Here is a 19,973-nt window from a genome sequence, read left to right on the forward strand (position 1 = left end):
CATAGATAAAGGTTAATATTCCACTTTAAGCATAACCCATGTAAGTACTAGAATAATTACCTTGACCTCTTACATTCTAAGCGAATTTTAAAAAGAAATTCTTTAAACGGAGGGGATTCATATTTTAAATTACGAGTTGTGAACAACCAGGTTACATACACGGTTTGAAATTATATATGTTCTGTAGATAGATACAATACTACATAAATGGTTCAATTTAAGATTTATGCTGTTGATGTTTCTACGTGGGTTCCCCAGTTCAATTACTTTGTCATTTGCACAGTGCTAATTACATATACATATATGGTTGTCATTGATCACTAAGTTCAATTATCGCCCTTCCTTGATATGGGATCTATCCACTGCCACTTTCGCCTTCTAATCAACATGCCCATGGAAAATTAGACTGTGCCCCGGCGAAGTACTCCCTTCGCAATTTTATCAGGCCATAACCATCCCACCTCATTACAAAGAACACAAACAACTTTTGACGAAAACTTGGAGCTTTTGAGTGACAATGGTGGTCACTTTTCATCGGATACTTCTATATAGGAACACAGAAAGAGCATTAGCCCAGATAATCTCAGCTTGATCTTCGGGTTGAGATAATTGCATTTCAAGATTTTACACAAGGAAGCGAAGGCGAATCTATTGCTGTTAATGGGTCGAGTGACATCAATTGCGGTATTGCCTTTGGCAGAAACCACGCTTCTTAATTATAGAAATTGATCAACACCTTCGATGGTCTGCGCATTATTGTAGAACGAGGAGTGTGATAATCCGTCATACTGAGAACCTAAATTTTGTTCGTGTTTATCTTAAATCCAACTCTACTTATCTCTCTTTTCAAATCCAGAGCCATTTGGTCAAAGTCTGTGAGAGAGCTAACAGATGCCATTAGCGTAGTCGAGATGTTTGAGAAAGGATGTTATGATCCAATGAATTCCCCCAGATCCTCTGGACAGACGTAAAGAACATCACTGATAACAAGAAGAAATAATGATAAGATGCAACCCTGTCGAACTCCGCACTCAAATTTCTCCGAGATTTTACATGGGTGATATTTTGAAAGATACAAATACAAATACGCTCCTTGTTGGCTCTGCCGACAGCCTTCTCGAATCGACGAAGTGAATATTTGAACTCTGCGCACTATTACAGGGTCTTGATGTTGTCGATGTAGGACAGGTCAGAGATGGATCCAGCATTTTCCCTGTCGATCAAGCTTTCGAGATATTCTAGCTATTACCTTTACGATGACAAAGAACACATAGAGACCCATCCAATTATCGCGCTCAACCCGACCATTCCCTTCCTCCAATCTCGGAGGAACGTCTCCAATTCCCAGGATTTTGTCTAAGTGGAAGAGCTCTGCAGAAATCGATGGGGCAGGGAAGCTTTATCGGGGAGTCCGCGTCGAGCCCAGCGGTTTTACTTTGTTTGAGTGCATGGAAATAACTTCTCTTCTAGTTGGTGAAGCAATCCGCCCTCCCATGTTTAGGTGATTAGCTACTTCATCTTCAAGTGGTAGAACTCTACTGAATGTTATTCGGTGGAAATAAGTGCACCTACCTCTTCAGGTGCTCGTCATCGCAAATGAAGAGTCGATTGTTAACGCCCTTCACAGGACCATCCCAGAATTTCCGATCATATGCACATTCTTTCGTGGTGCCGTATGCAGATCTGAAACCAATGTCAACTGTGCCTGCATCTGCTTCCTTGACCAAACCAATTAAAAATTACGGCCTAGAAAGGGATCTGATGGCCGCTTACTGGCGTGTTGCGTCCGTCACTTCTGGCAGGATTAGAGACCTGCGACCCCCTAAATTCAACATCGACCGCTTGTATGACCCAACAGTTGCTCGACAGTAGAGAATTATCTTGCTGATCGAACCGCAGATAAACTGAGAATAAGAATATCGATGGATATTGGACCGCCATCAAAATACCTCTTTTCTGGAGGGCTACACAGGGCGTCAGCCATGTTTCGAAGGGGCGTCATCAAATCTGACTGACTGGGGAATGGTGCAAGCGGATCGACGAACGGAGGGAGTTGAAGGCTGTACTGGCGCTCCGGGTGATGGCGGGTGTGATGCGGAAGAACTCCGATACCGAGTGAAATTCCGAGAAGTTCAGGGAGTTGTACGCCGTGACAAGAGAAAATTTGCTATTGCGCTGGTGAGAGAAGCGGAAGATGCCACAGATCGCAATGATTTCAAGAATGTATACCTCATCACAAAAGAGCATGTGGTCCCAAATCTTCCAAACAGATAGGGCGACATGAAGAAGGTACGCCGGGTGGTTTTTGGGGCTTCGGTAGCAGAACCAACCTCAGCCCCTTCCACTGAGCGGGAAACACTCCTTCAACCATGCATGATTCAAATGTACTTATGAACCATGCGGGCCTGATGTTAGCAGCCATCTGCAGGGTTTTGTTCCGAATCCCATCCAATACTGGAACCTAATTGTCTCCAATTTGTCCACAGATCTCCCGAAGTTCCTCGTCGGGCACCCCAGGGATTATGAAGGCGTCCTGTTGAACCATTGGATGAGGTATGCTTACTTTTTATTGGGAGAAAAGAATTGCGATTATTTTCAACAAGAATCGCGGGCACTTCACTTGGGGTGACTTTTGTCCACAAATCCTTCTCATGACAACCTTGCAAGCAGCGCCCCATGGGTTCGTGTTTGCTTCAAGGCACAACTGCTTGTAGCAATTTCGCATAGTTTTCCGCATAGTCTTCTTAAGACTACTTCGAAGATCGCTGTATTCTTTCTCCCACTGCTAATGTTCTGGCTTCCCTCTAGTCCTTGGCCTCCTAGTTCGCAGACGCGATTCTCTCAACAGCGCGATTTCTTGCTCACCAGTAATTAGACTTCCTACTGTAATGGAACTTGCGTCGCGGCATTGTAGAGTCGCAGGCCTCAGTTACCCGTGGACATAGCTGGCTCACTTTTTCCAGCGCCATTCCCTTCGGGTCGAAACCTTCTTCTAAAGTCGGCAGGAGTGTCTCTTCCTCGAAAGCTCCAGTGGTCGTCCCAGCCATCCTGGTTTTTCCGCTTTTGATGCTCACTCAGCTGTCGCCTCCTCCGTCCCTGATGTCGCCCTCTGACTCGCCAGACCATCCCTCTTGCCAACAAGGTACTAAGGTAAGTCTAGCCTTCTGCCAGCATTGGCTAGTACGATGTCCAGCTCCGGAAAGGTTTCAAGCCTTTGGCCTCTGTTGTTCGTCACTCGACTTCTTCAGTCGAAAGCCCACGCATTGAAATCGCCGGCAATGGTCTCTACCGTATAACACCGTCTAGTATCTCCTCATATTGCGCTAATGTTGCACTATGGGGAGCATAGCAGCTGTAGATATGGACACCATTGACTTTCGCTCGTACAAAAGCCGGCTCCCGGGAATGCCATTGTTTCTTGAATGGCTTGCCATCTACATGTCCATATCGCCGCGTTTCCCGATGAGCCTTTCACCCACGTATTACTAACGTAATTTTGGTACGGTTCACATATTACCGCTACGTCCACATTCAACTCTCGAATGGTTTGCGAGAACAAGTCCTAAGCTGCCTCGTTATGGTTGACCTCATTTAGCCTTACGATTCAGCTCCCTGCAATATGCCGGCCACCTGCCACCACCTGTAACGTGCCGGCCATCTACTCCCCTTTTTGCTTTTGGACAACATGCATCGTGGATCTTCCTCCACACTTCCTGCACCTTCTCGGCTTATCGTACTCATTAGTGCATGCTGCTACACAGTGACCGAAATCAAGGCATCTGAAGCATTTCTTGAGAGATATTTGCTCCCTAAGTCGGCACACCACCCAACCTATTCTTACCTTGCCCACGGTAATCAGTTTAATTTCTGATTCCACCGGCAAGCTAATAATAGCGGTCTGTGTACGTTCATATGCCTTCATCCTTTTGATGGCACTTTCTTCTATTTCGCTTAGGTTGAATTGTTCCCTTAGCGCAGTACAGATATCCTCTGGTGATGTGACCTAGTCTAGGTCTTTGCACTCGATTACTATTTGTTGCTTCAGAGCTTTCACGTCAGCTTGCTCACATAACACCTTCTCCACCTTCCCGCGAAAGGTATCCACTGTCTTCTCACTAGATTTATTTAGTTCCAGCAACGGATCCCCCTTTTGCATGCGCTCGCATTGCCACACAGGTCTGTCAGTTCCGGATTGGCTTTGATTTTCCGAAGGATATCGGCGTAGGACATATCTACTTTCTTGGAAATAATGATTACTTCTGGACGAGTCTTCATTTTCTCCTTGTGCCCCATTTTGCCAAACACCTTTGTGTGTATCGATTGTAAACTGGGAGCCTTTTTTGCATCCATTTTGCTCCTCAGCTATCAATTTATGAACATCAAGATGTTTTGAGATGTTCGCGCACAAAACTGAAATGAAGACCTTGTGATGGTAGGTCGACATTTTGAAGAGCAAGAGACACACTGTTCCGTGGGGATGAAAAAAGTTATCCCCTTGCGAAAAATTCTGGAACTAATTTCGGGTCGACAATCATTTGATCAAAATGATTTGCAAATACCGCGTGAGTGTTCTTGAACGGTTTCAGCCAGAAGTTGTGAATCTTATCAACTCCTGGCGTCTTCCAATTACCTGCTTTTTCAAGCTCTACTTCTACATCAGTTTCAGTTATGTCAGGCAGGGTCATTTCGGGAGCTTACATTCACAACTTGAGTTTATGAGAGTTTTATAAAATCCCCGTTGGTTCTGGAAGAACCTCAGCACCTCAAGGATTTCTTCGATTGGCACATCATTGGAGAGATGGTAGTTTGTTGATGTTGGAAATGCATCATGGGTTTCAGTATGGGTTTCGTAGAGCGCCAGTCCAGGGTTGATGCCATTGGAAGGATCGTGGACGTGGATCGGAAGGCATCGGCCGCTGGTAAATGCTACGCAGTGGCAACACTTCATGTCCGGAATGCTTTTAACTCCGCCAACTAGCGTTAGATTAAGGGCAATCTAGCTAAATTGGCCCTGGTTACTTAGCTCGACGACCGACCGAAGTAATATCTTGTGACAGCAGGTGTTCCCCAGGGCTCCGTACTGGGGCCCCTGCTGTGAAACATAATGTATGACGGAGTGCTCGGCCTTCGTGTGCCAAGCGAGGCAACATTGATTGGTTTTGCAGGCGACCTGGTAGGGGTAGTAGTTGTGAAACACCACCAGGACGTGAAACTATATGCAAGTGAAACCATTCATCCTATAAAAACATGGCTCCAAATGGTGAAATTGGACCTGGCGAAGATAAGACGGAAGCGGTCCTTATCACCAAAAGCAGGAAAAACAACACTGTCAAAATCCGGGTTGGTAGTCACAAGGTCGTTTCCAAATCGATCATTAGATACATAGAGGTAATAATTGAAGCCAATTTCAGCTTCAAGGGGCACCTGGACTATGTTCGCGAAAAGACAGCAAAGGCTAGTTCATCTCTAGAAAGGATGATGTCTAATATTGAAGGGCCAAAACCTAGTCGTCGGTGCGGATCAAGACTGAAACCCATTAGGTCAGATTGTTACCGAACAGGACTCTTCGGACTATAGTACAGGTTGCAAGGATAACCGCTTTTTACATCTCCATGTATAGTCCAGCCCTAAGATCGAGCGTTCTCAGCGCTTTATGTAAGTTCTACGGGACTAATCCCGTCGCTGAAATTACTACTGGGACTACTTCGATCTTTTGTAGTCTCCAAGTCTGCTTCATATCGTCTGCCAAGGGGCCGTAGTTCCGGATTTTTTCGTGCTGTTTTTCAACAGTGTTCCGGTCCAACGGTACGGCTACATCGATTATGAAGCACGCTCGTTCTTTCTTCAGAAGCAGAACTAGATCGGGTCTGTTATGATTAACACTGTGGTCGGTGGCAATAGTGTGATCCAACAATAGTTTGACCCGATCATTTTCCAAGATTTTCTGTGGAGTATACTTATAGTAAGGATGGTGGGTTGCCCTTAAGTTATACTTCAACGCTAGGTTTTGATGGAGAATCTTGCAGACGGAGTTATGACGAGTGCTGTACTCGGTACTGCTCAACATCCTGCACGCAGATGTTATGTGCTGGATGGTCTCCTCTTCACAGTTGCATAACCTACAACTGGAGTTAGTGATTGAGGAGTCGTGAAGAATATACCGTTTATAATTTTTTGTTGGGAGCGAAACATCCTGAATTGAAGTTAGGAATGCTTCGGTCTCATAGAAAAGTACAAAGTACAAAAGTACAAAACTCACGAAGAGAATGCACCTGATTGTAGTGCAACGTTTTTAAATCAAGTATCCCCCTTCCTTCCTGATGACGTGGGATGGTGATCTTCAAATTTTTCGGCAGTTCTATTATGCATGTTGTTGTTGGCAAGAACTACCCTTATCCGTCTATTGACAGATTCTAAATCCGTATAACTCCACTGTATCACACCTGAAAGTGTATAGAAGGACGGGAATGGCGAAGGTGTTAATTGCCATGATTTTATTTTTCCCGTACAGCTCAGTTTTAAGGAGAAAATCCAGACGCCGTTCGAGTTCCATACCCCCAATTCGGATGTTATTTTGGCTGTATCCTTCGTTGTCGGTGTGTTTTCCCCGAACAATTGTTTTTATGCGATATTTCTCCAAACCCAACTGCATGCTGATATCCCTGCTGAACTGCATGGTGATGTCCAGCAAGGACCGAAGTTGGTTCTCGCCTTTGATGTCGTCATTGTACATTAAATGGCTTAATGTACATTTCGACAGTATGCCATGTTGGACTTGGACCCCATATTTGCTTTCATGCAAAAGATGGGATAGTGGATTCAAAGCCGAAAAAAACCACAGCGGACTTAGAGAGTCGCCTTGGAAAATGCCACGCCTGATTGACATCTCTCCTGATGTTTGTCAGGATACCGATAGCTTCGTGCTCCAATTCTTCATTACTGTTCTCAGAAAAAGAACGACATTCGGGTTGATTTTATACAAGCTTAACCACGAATGTGATATGGAGTCAAAGGCTGATTTAAAATCGATGTAGGCTGTCGAGATAATTCGTTTCTGATGGACAGGCTGCTTTACCGCGACCGTATTGATTATAAGCTGTTTTTGCAGCCTCGGGAGTCTTTTGCGCATCCTGATGTTTTGAGATGTTCGCCCATAGAACTGAAGTGAAGACCTTGTAGATGGTTGGAAGATAAGTAATTGGTCGACATTTTGACGAGCAAGAGGCTCGGTTCCTTGGGGATGAGGAAAGTTATCCCCTTGGTAAAAAATTATGGAACTAAATTAAGATCGACAATCATCTGATTAAATTGATTTGCCAATGTCCTGTGAGTGCTCTTGAACCGCTTCAGCCAGAAGTTGTGAATCTTGTCAAATCCTGGCGCCTTCCAGTTATCTGCCTTGTCAAGGGCTGTTTCTACGTCGACTTCAGTTACGTCAGGCATGGTCATTTCGGGAAGGGCCCCGCATGAACACATAAGGTGTGGGAGCCACGCTGCTTCTAAATTACAACGGCTGGATTCGCCGCAAGCACTTCCCCAGAAGTTTTCTGCCTGATCCAGATAGAGGTTACTTTCCCTACCTAAGTTGGTGAGAATTTTATAGAATCCCCGTTGGTTTTTTGATACCTTCGGATGCGATTGGAGCATACCGCGAGTTTCTGCTTCAGCACCTCGAGGATTTCTTCGATTGGCATATCATTGGACAGATGGTAGTTTCCAATTATGTTCGCAACGCATCTGTGCATTCTTGGTGATGGATTTCCAAGGAGTGCTTGCGTGACACGACCAACCGCCTTTCTCAACTTTTCGACCCTTTTGTTGAGTCGAAACACCCAGAACGGTAAAGTCCTTCAACGCATACCTCTGTTATTTGCTCTAAGATGTTGATTATCATCATCATCATCATCATCAACGGCGCAACAACCGGTATTCGGTCTAGGCCTGCTTTAATAAGGAACTCCAGACATCCCGGTTTTGCGCCGAGGTCCACCAATTCGATATCCCTAAAAGCTGTCTGGCGTCCTGGCCCACGCCATCGCTCCATCTTAGGCAGGGTCTGCCTCGTCTTCTTTTCCTACCATAGATATTGCCCTTATAGACTTTCCGGGTGGGATCATCTTCATCCATACGGATTAAGTGACCCGCCCACCGTAACGTATTGAGCCGGATTTTATCCACAACCGTACGGTCATGGTATCGCTCATAGATTTCGTCATTGTGTAGGCTACGGAATCGTCCATCCTCATGTAGGGGGCCAAAAATTCTTCGGAGGATTCTTCTCTCGAACGCGGCCAAGAGTTCGTAATTTTTCTTGCTAAGAACCCAAGTTTCCGAGGAATACATGAGGACTGGCAAGATCATAGTCTTGTACAGTAAGAGCTTTGACCCTATGGTGAGACGTTTCGAGCGGAACAGTCTTTGTAAGCTGAAGTAGGCTCTGTTGGCTGACAACAACCGTGCGCGGATTTCATCATCGTAGTTGTTATCGGTTGTGATTTTCGACCCTAGATAGGAGAAATTGTCAACGGTCTCAAAGTTGTATTCCCCTATCCTTATTCTTGTTCGTGTTTGTGTTTGACCAGTGCCGTTTGATGTTGTTGGTTGATTCGTCTTCGGTGCTGACGTTGCCACCATGTATTTAGTCTTGCCTTCATTGATGTGCAGCCCAAGATCTCGCGCCGCCTGCTCGATCTGGATGAAGGCAGTTTGAACGTCTCGGGTAGTTCTTCCCATGATGTCGATATCGTCAGCATAGGCCAGTAGTTGGGTGGACTTGAAGAGGATCGTACCTCTTGCATTCACCTCAGCATCACGGATCACCTTCTCGAGGGCCAGGTTAAAGAGGACGCATGATAGCGCATCCCCTTGTCGTAGACCGTTGTTGATGTCGAATGGTCTTGAGAGTGATCCTGCTGCTTTTATCTGGCCTCGCACATTGGTCAGGGTCAGCCTAGTCAGTCTTATTAATTTCGTCGGGATACCGAATTCCCTCATGGCCGTGTACAGTTTTACCCTGGCTATGCTATCATAGGCGGCTTTAAAGTCGATGAACAGATGGTGCAACTGTTGTCCATATTCCAACAGTTTTTCCATCGCCTGCCGCAGAGAGAAAATCTGATCTGTTGCTGATTTGCCTGGAGTGAAGCCTCTTTGGTATGGGCCAACGATGTTCTGGGCGTATGGGGCTATCCGGCCTAGCAAGATAGTGGAGAATATCTTATATAGATGGTACTCAGCAACGTGATACCTCTATAATTGCTGCACTGTGTGATATCTCCCTTTTTATGTATGAGACAGATTATGCCTCGCTGCCAATCGTCAGGCATTGATTCGCTGTCCCATACCTTGAGCACAAGTTGGTGAACCACTTGGTGTAACTGGTCGCCTCCATATTTAACCAATTCGGCTGTAATTCCATCGGCTCCTGGCGACTTATGATTTTTTAGCCGATGAATTGCACGGACTGTTTCTCCTAAACTTGGTGGTGGCAGTATTTGTCCGTCGTCTTCAGTTGGCGGGACCTCCAACTCGCCGATGTTCTGGTTGTTCAGTAGCTCATCAAAGTACTCAACCCATCGCTCTAATATGCCCATTCTGTCGGAAATCAGATTTCCCTCTTTGTCTCGGCAGGATGAGCATCGAGGTGTATAAGGCTTCATCCTGCTGACTTGTTGGTAGAACTTCCGCGCCTGGTGCGGTTGCTCCCTGTACTTTTCTAGTTCATAGACTTGTTGGTTCTCCCAGGCTTCCTTTTTCCGTCTGTGAAGTCGCTTCTCCGCTCGACGGAGTTCGTGATAAGTCTCTGCGCGTGCCCGTGTTCTTTGAGAATGCAACATTACTCGGTATGCGGCATTCTTCCGTTCCGTTGCTAGCTTACATTCATCGTCAAACCAGCCGTTCCGACTCCTTTTGCGGCTGGGGCCAAGTATATTTGTGGCCGTATCCATGATAACGTTCTTCAGGTGGTTGTGAAGATCATTAGTTGATGCTTCATCTCCAGGTCCTCTATTGACTGCGGTTATTGCGGCATCCATTTCCCTCTTATAGGTGTCGCGGAGGGTTGTGTTGTGGATGGCTTCAGTGTTCACTCTCACCTAATTGTCAGAGGGGATTCTAGGTGGTATTGTTATTCGAGCTCGGAGCACCATGCCAATGAGATAGTGATCCGAGTCTATATTGGCCCCCCTATATGTTCTGACATTCATCAAGGCTGAGAGATGGCGGCGTTCGATCAACACGTGGTCAATTTGGTTGAAAGTGGTCCCGTCTGGAGAGGCCCACGTATGTTTGTGGACCGCTTTCCGCGCAAACCAGGTACTTCCAACAACCATTTCGTGTGACCCTGCTAATTGAATAGTCCGCAGTCCGTTATCATTTGTTTTTTCGTGTAAGCTATGGGAGCCAACGTATCGCCTGAATACGGGCTCCTTCCCTACTTGGCTGTTAAAATCCCCAAGTATGATTTTGATATCATATCTGGGACAGGCTTCGAGGGTTCTTTCTACTGCCTCGTAGAAGGTATCCTTCTCCGACTCTGCAGTCTCCTCTGTAGGGGCGTGAACGTTTATGAGGCTTAAATTTCTAAACTTGCCTCGCAAGCGCAGAGTGCATAGCCGTTCGCTTATACTTTCAAAGCCGATAACAGCAGGTTTCATTTTTTGGCTGACTAAGAAACCTACTCCGAGCACATGGTTTACTGGATGGCCGCTATAATATATGGTGTAGTGGCTCTTCTCCAGGAAACCGATCCCTGTCCATCGCATCTCTTGCAACGCTGTTACATCAGCCCTATATTGGGACAGGGTATCGGCTAGCTGCTTATCAGCTTCATCTCTGTACAGGGAGCGCACGTTCCATGAGAAAATGCGCAAATCGTTGTTCCTTTGTCGTTGCCGGGTCCGTCGTTTTAATTTCCGTCCTATCCGAGGCTCCTGTTGTGGCTTCGTAACGGTTGTTTTCCGTGTAGGGTTGTCAGCCCTACCCAACCCCCAACCTGGTGGACCAGTTGGTACAATTTGTTGATTATGGAGACAAATAACCGTGGCAGCTGCAACGTAGATCAGGCTGTGAACCTCTGTAGCAGTAATCTCGCGGGCCAAAGTATCAGCCAAAATTCTGTGAACGGCAGCAATGATGTTAGTAGTTGCCGAAGTAAACTTCAGTTTTGGGATCTTTGGCCTAGCGTCTGGGAGAAACTCAGCATACTCTGTGAATGCGACCCCAGGGACACCTAGACAGTACACAACATGGTTAAGAGTCACTCAATAACATCAAAGCGGGTCTTCGTCCTTAAAAGTTTTGGCGGTTATGCCGTCACCCACTAGGGACGGAAGACCGGCGTCGTATGGTCTGGATGAATCAACTACATGAATTTATCGTCCGCACCTGTTACCGTGTCACGGATTTGGAACGGAATCCATCAAGATACAGACATCGACTACATGACACGTTCATAACCCGCTTTCCGGAACTAAGTCATATTCCGGAACAGAACGCCGTCAATCAATACCAATTAGGGAACAAATTTTCCACGAAGTTTCACTTGAGCTCGGTTTTGAGCCATCAATTTACTGGAATGAAAAAAGGAGCAACTCGAATACTCCACTTATAAGGAACTGCGCGAACCCAAACATCAGAAAAAGTTTAGTGACTGGTCGACTTAATTTATGTTGAGGCTTTCCTCGCATTCCAGATCTCATTCGCAGAATATGTTGATATGCTCCCAGACGCTAGGCCGAAGATCCCAAAATTAAAGTTTACTTCGGCAATTACTAAATTCATTGCTGCCGTTGACATAATTTTGACTGACCGTTTGGCTAGCGAGTTTACTGCAACAGAGATTCACAGCCTGACCTATGTTGCAGCTGCACGGTTATTCGTTTTAATAATCAACATCTTAGAGCGTATAACAGAGGTATGCGCAGGAGGACTTTACCGTTATGGGTGCTTCGACTCAACAAAAGAGTCGAAAAGTTGAGAAAGTTGATTCGTCGCGTTACCCAAGCACCTCTTGGAAATCCATCACCTAGAGTGCACAGATGCGTTGCGAACATCATTTGAAAACGGGGGTAACTTTCCTCATCCCCAAGGAACAGGGTGCCTCTTGCCCGTCAAAATGTCGACCAATTACTTGTCTTCCTACCATCTACAAGGTCTTCACTTCAGTTCTGTGCTCGAACATCTCAAATCATCTTGGTATTCATAAATTACTACCTGATGAGCAAAATGGATGCGCAAAAGGGTCCCGAGGCTGCAAAGGACAGCTTATGATCGATTCGGTAGCTGTGAAGCAGGCTGTCCACCAAAAACGAAGTATATCGACAGCCTACATCGATTATAAATCAGCCTTTGACTCCATATCACATTCGTGGTTACTACATGTGACACGCTTGTATAAAATCAATCCGAATGTGGTTCTTCTCCCGAGAACATTAATGAAGAATTGGAGCACGAAGCTATCGGTATCCTCACAAACATGAGGAGAGATGCCAATCAGGCGTGGCATCTTCCGAGGCGACTCTCTAAGCCCACACACCGACAATGAAGGATACAGCCAAAATAACATCCAAATTGTGGGTATGAATTCGGACGACGTCTAAACATTTCTCGACACATTGCAAGCAACAACACCCGCTGTGGCAATAATCAAATCTCAGTTGCTAGGGCAATTTGAACGGCGTCTGGATCTTGTCCTAAAAACTGAGCTGTTCGGTAAAAATAAAAGCATGGCGATCAACACTTTTGCCATTTCCGTCCTTCTATATACTTTCGGTGTGACACAGTGGAGTAATGCGGATTTAGAATCTGTCAATAGACGGGTAAGGGTAGTTCTTGCAAACAACAACATGCACAATAGAGCCGCCGAAAAATTTAGGATCACTATCCCACGTCATCAGGGAGGAAAGGGGGTTCTTAATTTGAAAACATTTCACTACAATCAAGTGCATGCTTCGTGAGTTCGTCTTTGATAAACAATCCTCTAGCCAATTATATCAGTCTACCGTTATGGCAGATAATAAATTGTCTCCTTTGTAATTGAAAACCAGAGAATGGGATCCCATGTCGAATGTTACTTCAATCCAACATAAAATCGTCATGTACAGAACAGACGTGTCTAAAAATTAATATTATTAATAAAAATAATTTAAAATTGAAATTAAATTAACTTTTATCAAGAATATAAAAAGATATTTATATTACTTAATTAATAATATATAATATAAAACTTAATTGAAACTAATTTACTTTTGATTTATTATCTAAGTTACTTTTTCCTTAAAAAAATTGATTGAGAAAAAAATGTTTTTTTTGGCTTGGCGGGAATGAGCGGCGAGCCGCCGACGGGTGGCGGACCAGACCGGCCCCCCACCATAAGGCCTAGGGGCACTCGGATCGGTCGTGGAGTCCGCAACGAGGAGGATCCAGACTTGAAAACAGCCAAAGTAAGAATAGCCAATCTTGAAAGAAGAAATGCCGAGCTGGCGAAGACACTCGAAGATGTGAAAAATCAAATGACAATATTGATCAAGAAAAATGGAAAGCTTACGGAGCAGCTAATGGCTGGGGAGGCCGGCCCGCAATCTCCAAAGGTAGCCAGGAAGAAAGTAAAGCTTTCTTCGACTACTTATGCAGCCATGGAGGAACCGGGCTGCCTTGAGGGCAAGCAAGTTTTCGGCAGTGAACTGTCAAATGACCTTACGATGTGTAAAGTGCGGGAAAGACCATACCGTAGCCGAATGTTCACTGACTGAAGCAGATGGCAAGGAAAAAACTTTCTGTGTCAACTGCGGAAGCAGAGGGCTTCCGGCTTCGTACCGTGGATGTCCTGCATACCGCAATGTTAAGGTCACAAGGCAGCAGGCACCGAGATCGGCCCAAAGGACGAAGGTGTTAGCGGCATTGAACGGTACCGTCCCTTCGGCACCAATCGTCTCGAGGATCCCATTTGCAGAAGTAGTTCGACAAAGGGGAGCTAAGAAGCCCCAACAAGATGGAAGTGGCGGGATGAACACCATTCTCAATAAAATACTAACCATGTGTGAAAACATGCAGTATACGCTACACGTACACAATACAAAAATAAACAGCATAAGAGAATATTTACAAAAACAGCATGCCGCTGCTAGGTCTGCAATCACAGCGGTACCACTGAATGGTCTCCGGATCATCGCGAATGTGAGTTCCATCGTAGGAATCCATCGAAGAGCGGAGCTCCTTAATTTCGCTACCAGGCAACAACCTGACATAGTCTTGATTTCAGAAACCCACCTCAGTCTGAGGCATTCGATAACATTCAAGGATTTTGAATTCGTGAGGAACGATAGACGAAATTGTGATGGGGGAGGTGGTACCGGAATACTTGTGGGTCACCATTATCGTTTCAGGCATATTAATAGGCCTGAATTTGAAACCCTTGAGTGTATCGAAGTCTCATGTATTCTGTTTTCACTGCCTAGAGGAGGAAATTTATACATTCTGTCAGTCTGTGCAGTGGGAAACAATCCTCTGTTCACGATACTCGAACTGAATAGGCTGCATAATTATTATATCATAGCTGACGACTTGAATGCTAAGCATACCTCGTGGCTAAACGCCACAAACAATCTCAGAGGCGTATTCCTCAAATCTTGGATAGAGCAATACCAGATAGAGTATAAATGCGAATTATATGGGTCAAAGATCTGGATTTGTCCATTGCTGACGCACGCTTGAACTTTAATTTTAGGAATCCTCAACGGAAACTACAGACTCTTCCTTACGATAGCCACCATAACGCTATTCTTATTGAAGTTCTGTTTGATGGACGAAGAGTTCGCCTTCTGCGGATGGACAGTGGCGTCCACAGGCTGAACTTTAAACAAACAGATTGGAAGAAATTCCAAGAGAGATTTATTCGGGGATATCGAGAGGAATGCCCACCTCTTGATGGGGAAAACGATAGTACAATTGCACCAGGTGACAGGAACTTGAGCAACGATTAAATACTTCAGTATCTTCTCAAGCTGGAGAAGTTGACGCTGGAAACAATTGAACAAGTCGTCCCTAAGATTAAACTTCGCAATAATATTGAAGGATATGAAACTGCAGCCATAAAACGGTTGAAAAAAGTGAAAAGCCTTCTGCTCACTCGCGTCAACAAAATCTATCGGAGATATGGGGACTATCATCATCCCATATTGGTTGAGTTCAAATCACTTCTAAAGATCGCGCGGGATCTTATCCGTCAACATTACGTAAATGAAGTGAACTTCCAATGGCGGGAGAAGTTAAAGGGTATTTCACCAAGCGGTCCAGATTCCATGTTTACGAAGATAAATACGTTATTCCGGAAGAAGTCACGAATAACTGTACCGAGAATTAAAGTCGGTGGCAGCGAGATACAACACCATATTGACTCAGGTATAGACACGAATAGTGTAACTACTGATGCGCAAGGCATCATGATGGGTGATGCTCTGAAACTCGAACTTATAGGGGAGCACTTTGAATCGGTGAATCGGTGCATCGGCCCAGAACGGACTTAGAGCCAACGCGACTTTCGGAAATTGTAGAACGAGATGTCCACAATTTCTAATATAGCCTGAACGATACCACAGTTCTCCAATTTAGCTCTGCGTTGCAGGCTGATCTCATACCGAGTGATAATCTGCTTGATTACTTTGTCTCATGTGTTGAGTTAACTTCCATATTCAGAAGAGTAAACAATAAGAGATCATCCGGTATGGATGGCATTCCCAACGTGCTCAGGCATTTACCAGACATTGCCATTCGTAATTATTGCATTTTGTTCAATAATTTATCGAACAATTCCTTCTTTCCAGGACAATGGAAGAAAGCCCGAGTATTCCCGATTTTAAAGAGAGGGAAGGATTCATCCAGCCCTCAAAGCTACCACCCAACCAGTTTACTGCCTAACATCAGCAAGGTGTTTGAGGTTTTGGTATTGAAAGCCTTGAACGGGCATATCAAGAAGAAGGAATTATTGCCGAACGCGCAATTCGGATTTCGATCTGGACATTCGACAATACATGTAATAACGAAGGTAACGTCTGATATTTGCTGGCGGATTAACAGTGGTGAGTCCGTAGGCGCTTGCCTTATAGACATGGAGAAAGCCTTTGATACCGTCTGGTTGGATGGACTGATTTTCAGGCCCCTGAAGAATGAATGCGCATAGTGTGAAACGATTCTGTTTCGAAATTCCTTGGCGTATGCTAGTAGGAACTTGAAAAGGAATTGGAGAGATTTTCACATTGTCGCGAACGAGAATAGTTCTGAGCGCATTTCTCATAAGAAGTGCGTTAGATACCTGGGTGTGCGTCTTGACGAGCGCTCGCAAGGTATTCATGTCTCTTCGAAGACTCTTTTATGCTCCACATCTTAGCCGGAAGGTTAAGATTATTTGCTATCTTACTTTGGTTAGACCGGCGCTCACCTACGGGTGTGCTACCTGGTTTAATTTGAGTGCTAGCCAAATGGAGAAAATAAGGATCTTTGAAAGGAAATGCCTACGTGCTTGCACGGGGCTTAATGGGACTGCTTCGTCAAACTATGAGCACTATGTAACTAATGAAGTGATGTATGCAGCTGCTGCTGTGCCAAGAATCGACACAGTTATCGTCAGATTGATTCGGAATCATATAATGCGATCTGCTTCGCATGGTGAGAACCCTTGGGTTTCGCAGCCGTTCTACCCAAATGATGGGTATTTCGAGAAAACTCTCACGACAGGCTTCATTCCTCCCGAAGCGTTTGTGTATCTTGACAGGAATGGTCTAATTCTTGATTCTGCCGGTGATCCGGTTATGTATCATATACATAGACGGGCCACGGACAAAAGGAAAGAATACTCCCCGAACTTGACTGTGCGGGCCCCAGGATTCGACTGGAGATACTCCAGAGCGAGAGCAATTGATATTAAGCGGGATGAAAAAGAGAAATCCTGGTACTGGTGGCTGTGGGATGCCGGTTAGCGGTGGCCGTGCTCAGTTCTGCCATTTGTTTCTTGGTGGGGCTTTGGAAATATGTACATATTGAACGGGTACTGATTTAGCCTCCATTTGTAACTTATACGCACATACGTTATTATTCCCTGTTTCTTTGTAAATATTATAACTGTTATCATTACCTTTTCTCCCTATGAATGTTATTGTAAAAAAAAGGAAAAATATATAGTATAAAATATATAATTATGATATTATAGTTTTAAGCACAATAATTTAAGTTAAAAGTATCTTTTGAAGCGATAAAACATTTATTACTATTATTACTTTTATATTTCTTTATTTGCCCCTAAGGCCAAATGAATTCTGTCGGATTTTTGACCATTTCCCGACAAGTTATTGCAAAATTAGATTTTTATTTCTTAATGTTTCTCTTCTCTGCCTGTAAATTGTTATTCGAAAACTTTGAGAGCCCACAGTGGCCATTAGATTTAAGTAATTTTTGTTATTTTAAAAGATTGTTTTTTATTGTTCATTTTTCCAATCTATATACTATTGTTACCTATTTCTTAAAAATAAAAATGATTTTAAAAAACAAAAACAAGATCGACATGTGGAAAGAGAAATCCATTCACGGAGATGATATAAAAAATTTGTTGTTGCCAGGCGTTGACATCGAAGCCTTCAACAAATGGCTGAACGGTGTACTATTTTATGAGACCGAAGCATTCCTAACTTCAATTCAGGATGTTGCACTTCCAAAAAATTATAAACCGTACATTCTTCACGACTCTTCAATCACCAACTCCATTGTAGGTTATGCAACTGTGAAGAGGAGACCATCCAACACATAACATCGTGCAGGTTGTTGAACATTACCGAGTACGCAAATCGTCATAACTCCGTCTGCAAGATTCTCCATCAAAACCTTGTGTTAAAGTATAACTCAGTGGCAACCTACCAACCTTATTATAAGTATACTCTGCAGAAAATCTTGGAAAATGATCGGGTTAAACTATTGTGAGATTACACTATTGCCACCGGCGACAGTGTTAATCACAATAGACCCGATCTAGTTCTGCTTCTGAAGGAAGAACGAGCGTGCTTCGTAATCGATATAGCCATACCGTTGAACCGGAACACAAAAGATCGAAGTAGTTCCAGTCGTGATTTAGAGGCGGGATTAGTTCCGCTTAATTTGCATAAAACACTGAAAACGCTTGATTTGGGGGCTGGTCTATACATGGAGATGCAAAAAGCGGTTATCCTTGCAACCCATGCTATAGTCCGAAGAGTCCTGTCCGGTAATAGTCTGGCTCAATGGGCTCCAGTGTCGATTCGTACTGTTTTCGATTAATATCAATATGTCTCTGAAGTTTATAACCAGCGCGTCATTGCTTGAAGTGTTTGCGACAATTGGGGATGTGGCAATACAGTTTTGCATAGTCGCACACACTTTGTGTTGAAACGCGTCATCGTTGTGATGCGGGCCTTTGAGTATTGCCTTCAGTCGATCTTAGGTTGGTCGTCCCTTGGTACGGTTGGGCGAGAAGAGGGTCCGTGGACTTTTTTAGCTGTATATATTTATATCAGAGCATCGTCGTCAATATAGACGTTGTCCAGTAGCTGAGTTCAATCGCTAATATAGATATCTATTTTCCAATAGACTGCCAGATTTATTCTCCCTTATTTTCATTATTTTTGTTCTGTGCGTCGCTTTGATGGGAAAGCAAGCGACTGGTAATTTCTCCAAGGCTCATATGGTGCCTCACCTCCATCCCTGGGAGCATATGCACATAAAATTTAAACAACAAAACCTGAATCACTGTCATATGGCCGTGCTAAAAGATAAAGTAGCCAGCGTCTCTATTATACAATGTAGAACTAGGAAATCTATCCTAGAATGGCAAAAGAATCGAGTTACAAATCATTCCGAGTTACAATCATTCCGGACATCCAAAGATGTACGAACTTGTGGAGAATTAAACTGTCAGGTGACACAATTCTTGAGTGAACATTGAGGTTATCGTGCATACCTATATCAATTTGGTTACGACGATTCAGAGCACTGCTAGAGATGCGGTAATATGGCTGAGAATATAGAACATATTGTATTTTATTTACCTGTCCCTGAAAGACGATTAAAGCTCTATCCATGCGATCTAGCAGCTAACGTGTCCAGCAATGAACGTGTCAGGCATAAAATAGTTCTTCCATACATTAAGGTATTCATATAATCCAGCAGCAGGGGTTTTTTTTGTCATCAAAGATAGTCATGTGGGATATCAAATGAAAGATCACGATTAGTACTTTTCGAAGCCAGGCGTGTTTTGGTATTTGTCGGAAAGGTGAGGAGTGCGGGGAGTTGAAAGTGATCATTCCTTTCACGAACCCATTCTGAGAAACTACCCCGTCCAAAAATTTGAAAAAGTCAAGAGGCTCCCACTATGTGGTACCTAAGCTCCGAAATACCCTCCATACCGATATCTGTTCAAATAAAGTCAATAATGGTATATTGCTATAGTTTTTATCAATTGACAGGAAAACCCCCTTTAGTTCATCCTGGTAGCACGAAGCACCATTGTTGGCTATAATATAGAGCAAGTTTCATAGAAATCGCACTATTATTAACAAAGGTATAATAAGTTAAAGTTGTCGCTTCTGTGCCAATTCAAGACTTTGAATGTCAATATCACTTGAAAATGGATATTTTCACATGATATATGCATATATTGCGTGCTACGTACTAGTGGGACAAATGCATATTCAAATGTCTTTATAAGAGAAACCTTTCATAGCTGACTCATCCAGCTCACGATTTCACGACTTGCCATTAATTTGTAGTGATGAAATCATTGATGTAAGAACAAAATACTTGCACAAAATCCCATAGGGATAGCGGAACGGGATACATGTGCAATAATTTTCCACCTTACAATTCAAGACGGGAGACGAGTATCGTTGGCTTCTACGATACCGTGTCTGACACGCTTCTTGCTGGACTCGGCGTGGCTGCTGCTGGGTCGTACA

This window comes from Hermetia illucens, chromosome 3 (assembly GCF_905115235.1).
Source record: "Hermetia illucens chromosome 3, iHerIll2.2.curated.20191125, whole genome shotgun sequence".
NCBI classification, from domain to species: Eukaryota; Metazoa; Arthropoda; class Insecta; order Diptera; family Stratiomyidae; genus Hermetia; species Hermetia illucens.